Genomic DNA, 9,602 nt, shown 5'->3' on the forward strand with positions numbered 1-9,602 from the left:
CGTACGGCAAAAACAAAAACAAAAACAAACAAACAAACAAAAAACCTACAATGAGATACCACCTCCCACCCATTAGGATGGCTACTATCAAAAAACAGAAAATAAATGTTTGAAAGGTTGTGGACAAATTGAAACACTTGTACACTGTTAGTGGGAATGTAAAATGGTGCACCTACTATGGAAAACATCATGGTGTTCCTCAAAAAATTAAAAACAATTACCATATTATCCAGCAGTTCCACTTCTGGATATATACCCAAACGAACTGAAAACAGAGTCTTGAAGAGATATTTGTTTCCCATGTTCAAAACAGTATTATTAACAATAGCCAAAAGGTGGAAGCAACCCAAGTGTCCATCAGCAGATGAATGGATAAGCAAAATATGGTATATACATACAATGGAATATTATTCAGCCTTAAAAAGGAAGGAAATTCTGCAATATGCTATGACGTGGATGAAACTTGAGTACATTATGGTTAATGAAATAGCCAGTCACAAAAAATAAATATGAGTTATCGAGAGTAATCAAAATTATAGAGACAGAAAGTAGAATGGTGGTTGCTCAGGCTGGGAGAAAGAAGAAATGGAGAGTTATTGTTTGTAGAGTTTCAATTTTGCAAGTTGAAAGAATTCTGGAGATTGATGGTTGCACAACAATATGAAGGTACTTCATACCAGTGAACAGGACTTCCCAGGTGGCGCAGTGGTTAAGAATCTGCCTGCCAATGCAGGGGACATGGGTTCGAGACAACTACTGAGCCTGCCCTCTAGAGCCCGTGCGCCACAACTACTGAAGCCTGCGTGCCTAGAGCCCGTGATCTGCAACAAGAGAAGCCACTGCAATGAGAAGCCCGTGCACTGCAATGAAGAGTAGCCCCCGCTCACTGCAACAAAGACCCAATGCAGCCAAAAATAAAATGTAAATAAATAAATTTATTTTTAAAAATACTAGTGAACAGCACATTTAAAAATGAATGAGGGGGGGCTTCCCTGGTGGCGCAGTGGTTGCACGTCCGCCTGCCGATGCAGGGGAACCGGGCTCGCGCCCCGGTCTGGGAGGATCCCACATGCCATGCCCCGGTCCAGGAGGATCCCACATGCCGCTCCGCAACGGGAGAGGCCGCAACAGTGAGAGGCCTGCGTACCACCAAAAAAAAAAAAAAAAAAAGAATGAGATGGTAAATTTTATATGTGTTTTACCACATTTTTTTAAATTGGGGGAAAAAACTATTACTAACATCACACTTATAATGGTGAAAGTCTGAATGTTTCCCCCATATAACAGAGAACAAGAAAGGATAATTGCTCTCACTACTTCAATTCGAAATTGTACTGTAGGTACTAACTAGTGGAATAAAGCCAGAAAAAATAAAGAAAAAGCATATAGATTAGAAGTTTTAAAAGTAAAATTGTATTTTTACATGACGTGATCATGTGCATATAAAATCCTAAGGAATCTACAAAAAGCTATTAGAACCCATAAGTGAATTTAGCAATGTTACAGGTTATACTGCCAATATAAAATAATGTGAGTATACAAAAAATACTAGCAATGGTCAATCAGTAACTGAAATTTTTTAAAATATCATTTACAATAATGTCCAAAAACATGATATCCTTAAGGATATGCTCAATAAAATACGTGCAAGACTTGTGTATTGAAAACTCAAAATATTTCTGAAAGAAACTAAAGAAGATGTAAATAAATGGGAAATATACCATGGAAAGCTTAGTATTGTTAAGATGTAAATTATCCCCAAATTGATGTATAGATTCATTACAATCACACTCAAAATCCAAGCAGGCGGGACTTCCCTGGTGGTCCAGTGGTAAAGAATCCACCTTCCAAGGCAGGGGACACAGGTTCGATTCTTGTTCGGGGAACTAAGATCCCACATGATGCGGGGCAACTAAGCCTGCGCGCTGCAACTATTGAGCTCGCTCGCCTCAACAAGAGAGCCTGCATGCCGCAAACTACAGAGTCCATGTACTCTGGAGCCCATACACCACAACTAGAGAAGAGAAAACCTGCGTGCCACAACTAGGGAGAAACCCTAGCGCCACAACGAAGAGACTGTGCACCATAACAAAAGATCCTGCATGCTTGAACGATGACCCTGTGTGCTGCAACTAAGACACAACGCAGCCAAAAAAATAAGGAAATAAATAAATAAAATAAATAAATATTTTTTAAAAATCCAAGCAGGTTTTTATGTAGAAATTGACAAGGTGATTCCAAAATTTATATGGAAATGCAAAGTTCTTCGATTAGCTAGAACAATTTAGAAAAGGAAGAATAAAGTTGGAGAATTTTTACTACCTGATTTAAAGACTTTAAAGCAACAGTAATCAAAGCAGTATGGTATTAGTATAAGGTAGTCATGAGATTAATGGAACAGAATATTGAGCCCAGAAATAGAGCCACACATATTAAGTCCAATATTAATTGGCCAATATTTTTAATTTTTGACAAAGGTGCCAAGGTAAATTCAATGGAAGAAAAAACTGTCTTTTAAACAAATGGTTGCAGAACAGCTAGGCATCCATATGGAAAAAAAAAAAAAGAAGCCAGTTCTTACTTTACGACATACAAAAAATGTACTCAAAACGAATCATATACCTAAATGTAAAAGCTAAAACTATAAAAAAGTTCAAAGAAAACATATGAGAAAATCTTCATGACACTGAGAAGACAAAAATTTTCTTCCTAGGATGCAAAAAGCACAAACCGTAAAGAGAAAACCTATTAACTGGATATCATCAAAATTTTAAAGTTCCACTCCTTGAAAGACACTTCAAAGAAAATGAAAAAGCAAGCCACAGACTGAGAGGAAATATTTGACATACATATATTCTGTCAAAGGATTTGTATCCAATACATATAAAGAAATCTTATAACTCGGTAAGACAATACAATTTAAAAATGGGCAAAAAATTTCAATAGAAACATCATGAAAGAAGATATAAGAATGGCCAGTAAACACATGAAATAATGTTCAGTATTTTTTATTATCATGTGAATTAAAACCACAATGAGTTAACACCACACATTCACTGCAGTGGCTAAAATTAAAAAGACCAATACCACCAAATATAGGTAAGGATGTGGAGCAATCAGAGCTCATACATAATTAGTGAAAATGTGAAATGGCACAACCAGTTTGGGAAAAGTTCTGGCTATTTCTTAAAAGTGTAATATTCACATATGATCCAGAAATTCAACTCCTCAGTATTTATGCATCAATAAAGTTGATTTTTTTCTAAGTTAAAAAAAAGACTGAAAATACCAAGTGTTGCAGAATGTGGAGCAACCAGAACTATAAAATGTACAACCACTGGGACTTACCTGGTGGCACAGTGTTTAAGAATCTGCCTGCCAATGCAGGGGACACGGGTTAGATCCCTGGTCCGGGAAGATCCCATATGCCGCGGAGCAAGTAAGTCCATGCAGCACAACTACTGAGCCTGCACTCTAGAGCCCGTGTTCCACAACTACTGAAGCCCGCACGCCTAGAGCCCATGCTCCACAGCAAGAGAAGCCGCCGCAATGAGAAGCCCGCGCACTGCAACGAAGAGTAGCTCCCGCTCACCACAACTAGAGAAAGCCCGCACGCAGCAACAAAGACCCAACACAGCCCAAAGTAAATAAATTAATTAATTTAAAAAGAAACTAAAAACCACCCTTTACAGTAAAATAAAATGTACATCCACTATAGAAAACAGTTTGCCAGTTTCACCCCCACAATCCACTCCCAGGGATTTATTCCAAGAGTAATGAAAGCATATATCTACACAAAGACTTGGACACAAATGCTCACGATGACTTTATTCTTTTTTTTGTTAATTAATTAATTTATTTTTGGCTGCGTTGGGTCTTTGTTGCTGCGCGTGGGCTTTCTCTAGTTGCAGCGAGCGGGGGCTACACTTGTGTTGCTCGGGCTTCTCATTGCGGTGCCTTCTCTTGTTGCGGAGCACGGGCTCTAGGCATGCAGGCTTCAGTAGTTTTGGCACACAGGCTCAGTAATTGTGGCGCACGGGCCTAGTTGCTCCGTGGCATGTGGGATCTTCCCAGACGAAGGATGGAACCCGTGTCCCCTGCGTTGGCAGGCGGATTCTTAACCACTGCGCCACCAGGGAAGTCCCGACTTTATTCTTAATAGCCCTAAACTGGAATCCTAATTTCCAGCAACACGTGAATGGATTAAACCAAAAGCAGTATATCCATACAGCGGACTAGTACTAAGCAATAAAAAGGGACAAACTATCATGCACATAACATGGACAACTCTGAAAAAATTTTGCTGAGCAAAAGATGCCAGATGCAAAAGAGTACATGCTGCATGATTCTATTATATGAAACTAGTAAAAACAAAACTAGTCTATGGTGACAGGAAAGCAGATGAGTGGTTGCCTGGGGCTAGGGAAAGGGGTTGGGGATTGACTGCAACAGGGCACAAGGGAATTTTTTTCAGGTGATATGAATGTTGTATATCTTGATTGTGGTGGTGGTTACACCAATGTATACATTTGTCAAAACTCATTGAAATGTATGTGCACTTTATTGTACATAAACTATGCATCAATAAAGTTTATTTTAAAAACATTTGGAAGCCACTGGTCTACTGGGTATGGGGGAAATAATCATTAGAGTTGCAACATTTTGTTAAATGATATTGTTACCAAGGCTGTAGCCCCAGAATCATAACCCTGTCCCTCCCTTGAATAGAAACTAATTATTCTTACTAAAGTTTTCGGAGGAAGCTGCAAAGAGAAAAAACAAGAACTGGTTAGAACCACCTAGGCCCAAGATGGTGGAAGATTTGACTTCCAGTAGACCTTGAGCCTTATTATACACTCATTGTAATACATTAGCATGCTAAATGACATATCCACCAAAGCCATGACAGTTGACGATTGCCATGACCACAACCAGAGAAGCCCATACAAGGACTGAAAAGGAGAGTTGCATCAGTTCCAGGTCCAAACCACACCCCTGTTCTGGGATAACTCTTGAATATTCCTCCCACTCTTTCCAATTCCCTCCTTTTTAACTCGACCTTCCTGTATGTTTGATGTCTCCACAGGAACTGAGTTGAGAAGCTGCTTCGCAAACTAGGTTCTTTTCTTCTCCATTCTTTGGCCACTGAATAAAGCTTGTGCTATTCCAGCCTCAGCATCAGTTTCATTGTTGGCTGCATGACTCCAATCAGAAAAAAAACCCACCTGGCTGAGACAGGGGGTCTCTGCCCAAGCTAGGACCCCAGTGCAGGTCCAGTTGACTAATTTTGTTAGGGGAACCACTGACTGAAACTGCCCGCCTTGGCCAGGCCCGATAATTACCACTCACATGAGTTATCTTACAACAGGAGGTCCTGGTAAGGAAGACGTAACTAACAACCTACCACCAACTCGAAGAAATCGGGAAAGGTCAAAAGGAGAGAGGAGACACCAGTCCATATGTCCTACCAGCCTCCCAGAATCTTTCTTGCTAGAATCCATCTTGGTTGAGTGATGCGTGCAGAACCAGGAAGAACCCTGAGTCGGAATGATCGGCCAGAGACAACCCGGAAACTAACTCCATTACCATAAATCCCGAGACTGTGACCATGTGTCATAGAAGTTCTCTTGGGTTCCCTTACCCTCCTGCTCTCCACCCGGGTGCCCCTTCCCAATAAAGTCTCTTGCTTTGTCAGCACCTGTGTCTCCTCGGACAATTCATTTCCGAGTGTTAGACGAGAGCCCACTCTCAGGCCCTGGAAGGGGTCACCTTCCAGCAACAATTTGGTAACGATATCAATGGACAAAATAAGCAAATATGTGTTGCTAATATAGTCAGATAAAATTTAAACATATTTAAAAAGAAACAGTAATATATGCACATGGTTATAAAATAAATGATAGAGAAAGGCTTATAATGAAAATAAATATCCCTGCCCCATCCTTTCCTGACCTTAGTACTTTTCCCCAGAGGCATCCACTTTTAATATTTTATTTTCCCCTCTCTTTCCTCAATGAACTAGAGTGTAAACTGGTAGATATGGAGCAGTTGATGAAAAGCATTTAATTGTAATGTAAACCAGAAGAGCCAGTAACTTAAGCCCAATGCTGCTGATCTCTCCACATTGCAACAGTAGCCTCTCTGATTTATATGAGATATTTCCACATTCTGGAGTTCTCAAATTCCCCAAAGAACATTACTGTTTATAATTTGAAAGGCACCTGATGGCTAAACCCTGAATGTTTTCAATAAAAGCTTTGTAATGGAAACACATTCTAAAGAAAACATTCCTTAAGAAGAGCCAAAATGGCAAGTTCCAGGAATGAGGGAGAAAAGAGAAAGAAATTCTCTTCATTATTGTGTAACTTGTTGGGATGCCATCCATAGTTTACTTAATAATAGTTATGTTTAAGGTGTACCAGTGAATTGCTGGTGGGGGCTGGGATGAAGGAGGCAGAGTAGCCTTGGAGAGGAGATAGCACTTGCCCTTGCAACTGTGTTGTGTGTCAAAGGGCTTTGAAAGAGGTAGGGGAAGGGTGCATTTTGGCTAAGAAAACTACAAGGAGTTCACTATTACAAGAGAGGAAAACATGTAGGGTGTATTAATGAGAGGTAAGGCTGGGAAATAGGGTCCATGTTTGTGTTACGGTTTTTTGGTTGTAAGCAAAAGAACTGACTTGGCTAATGTAAACAAAAAGGATTTATTGGAAAGATGAGTGGCTCACAGAATTGATGGGAAGGCTGGAGAACTAGGCTTGGAAATAGGATCAAGGGCAGCTGCAGAACTCTAGGCAGCAGGAACTATTCAACTTTCAGTCAGAGTGACTGAGTGCCAGTACTTTTTTTTTTTTCCATCCCTGCATAATTTGACTCAGGATTCAAAATTCTGAGAGGGCATAATTGACTTTATATCATAAACCCACCCATCCAGGGCACCTTGATTTATTGTCCTACTGAGGCAGGCAACACTGTCCACAGTGGGGAAAAGGTAATTCCCAAAGGAATGTAAGTGCACTGAGGATGTCTTGTTGAGTTTATGTTTTACCCTATAGACTAAAGGAGACCATTGAAGAATTATGAATAAGAAACTAAGATGATCAGAAATGTAGATTTTAGATAATCCTGGTTTAAATTGGAGGATGGACTGAAAGGGGGCAAGAATAGTATGAGGGAGACTTGTACAAAAACTCTTGCATTGATTTGGGGGAGATGTTGAATGCTTGCATTTGACAGGGATATGGAAATTGGTAATCTGAAGAGGAATACATTTTTGAAAGATATTTAGTAAGTAGAATGAATCAAAAGACCAATTGAATATGGGTGGTAAAGAAGAGGAAGAGTCTTGGTTGATTCCCAGGTTTCTGTTTTGAACATCTGTTTGAAAGTTGGTGCCATTTATAGACAGAATGCACTGAGAGGTCAATTAGAGGAACAGTGATTCCACAGCAAGTTGAATTTTACATGTTTCCCATTAAGGATACATTTGGAATTTTGAAATGGATGTATCTAATAGGCAGTTGGATATATGTGGATATAGAGCAAGAAAAAGATCTGAGCTAGAGAGATTTGGAATGTATCACTATGTAAATGGTCTTTGAAGTCATGGACATGTACCATATTTTCAAGGCTTTGAGTATGGAGTATAAGAGAAAAGGAATGAGAATCACATTCCAAAAGGAGGGTAAGGAGGAAGAGATACACACAGATACCAAGAAGGAGCAGACAAATAGGAAGAACATTCATGTAAGCCAGAAGATAATTCACTGTGGTTTGATGAACACATTGTGAACATATCAACCACAAACTATTTTTAAGAGCTTTACTAAGATATAATTGACATACCATACAATTCACCCATTTAAAAGTATACAATTCAGGGACTTCCCTGGCGGTCCAGTGGTTAAGAATCCATGTTTCCACTGTAGGGGCCGCAGGTTCGATCCTTGGGGAACTATAGGATCCCTCATGCTGTGCGGCCAAATAAATAAATATACAATTCAGGTTTTATTTAGTATATTCTCAGGGTTGTGCAACCACCACCACAATCTAATTTTAGAACATCTTGTCTCTCCTGAAAGGAACACCATGCCCATTGGTTGTTACCCCACACCTCCCTCATACCTCTCCCAGACCTAAACAACCAGCAATCTGAGTATTTCATTTAAATGGTATCATACAACACGTGTTATTTTGTGGCTGCCTTCTTTCACTTAGCATAAATTTTCAAGGGTCATACATGTTGTAGCATGTTATCAGTACCTCATTGCTTTTTGTTGCTGTATCACATTGTATTATATAGATATCCCATGTTTTATTTGTCTGTTCATCAGTTGATGGACATTTGGGTTGTTTCCACTTTTTGGCTACTATGAATAAAGCTGCTATGAACATTTGTGTATAACTGCTATGAACATTTTGCGTGGACATGTCTTCATTACCTAAGAGTGGAATTGCGGGGTCATATGGTAACTATATGTTTGACTTTTTGAGGAAGTGCCAAACTGTTTTTCAAAGTGACTGCATCATTAACCACAAATTATTTTAAATATTTCTTTAGCTAATACTTTGGATGTATAATTACTTTTAGGAGATATACATTTTTATAGCTTACTAAAATAAGGTGAACACTCTTTGTAGAAACCACCCAGGTCATGCAGTAGGACTTTGCCTACCATCTCAAAAGATCCTTCATACACCCCAACTCCATCACAGTCCCTAGCTTCTCTCTAAAAGTAAGCATAATAATAATCATCATATTATATCTGTATCTCTTTCACATAAAGAATTCTGGTTCTGAAGGATACAGAGGATGTTAGAATATCCTATAACTATTCCTTTGCTTTATCTACTTTATACATGCTGAAGTGTTATAATAGTGATACTAGTAATCACTAGTAATCATCACCACCAAGTTATGATTACTGAAAAGAATTTTTTTCTGCATATATTGTCCCCATCCTCTCTACAATTTTTTTAAAAAATATTTATTTATTTATTTAGGCTGCACCGGGTATTAGTTGCAGCATGCGGGATCTTCGTTGTGGCATGCGGGATCCTTTGTTGCAGCGTGCAGGATCTTTTTTTTAGTTGCAGCATGCGGACTTCTCAGTTACGGCATGCAGGATCTAGTTCCCCAACCAGGGATTGAACCCGGGCCCCCTGCATTGGGAGTGCAGAGTCCTACCCACTGGACCACCAGGGAAGTCCTGTCTCCACAATTTTTGATAATCATATTATATCTGTATATTTGTGCTTTCTGCTTTCCTTGTTAGATCCTGACTGATATAGGGGTATACCACATAGTTTTTTGAGATATGTCCTAAGAGGGTACCTGTAGTGCTTACCGCAATCATCTGTGATTTCTCCCAGAGACAGAAAATTACATTGCATGGATTTGTGTGGTCTTATCTGTGTCCTGCCACCCATGTAATGCCTGGAGGTATAAGACAAACCTGTTTTCAGAGATGCAGTTGGAATTAGATGAGGAAAACTTGCAAGAATGTTTTGGAAAATGGTATATTAATGAATTGTAACTGTAGGAAAGGAAGTGGTCTTTGGAGTGATATCTAATAAATAAAACTAGACAAAATTTGATAACCAAG

General features: G+C 39.3%; 1 non-coding gene across 1 annotated transcript; it reads right to left on the reverse strand.

The window, feature by feature from the left end:
* Positions 1 to 9,129: 9,129 nt before the first annotated feature.
* On the reverse strand, positions 9,130 to 9,202 carry TRNAG-CCC (transfer RNA glycine (anticodon CCC)). Its single transcript has one exon. It is a non-coding gene; the product is annotated as a tRNA-Gly (tRNA).
* Positions 9,203 to 9,602: the final 400 nt, after the last annotated feature.

The sequence above is a fragment of the Physeter macrocephalus genome, chromosome 11 (assembly GCF_002837175.3).
Source record: "Physeter macrocephalus isolate SW-GA chromosome 11, ASM283717v5, whole genome shotgun sequence".
Lineage (NCBI taxonomy): Eukaryota > Metazoa > Chordata > Mammalia > Artiodactyla > Physeteridae > Physeter > Physeter macrocephalus.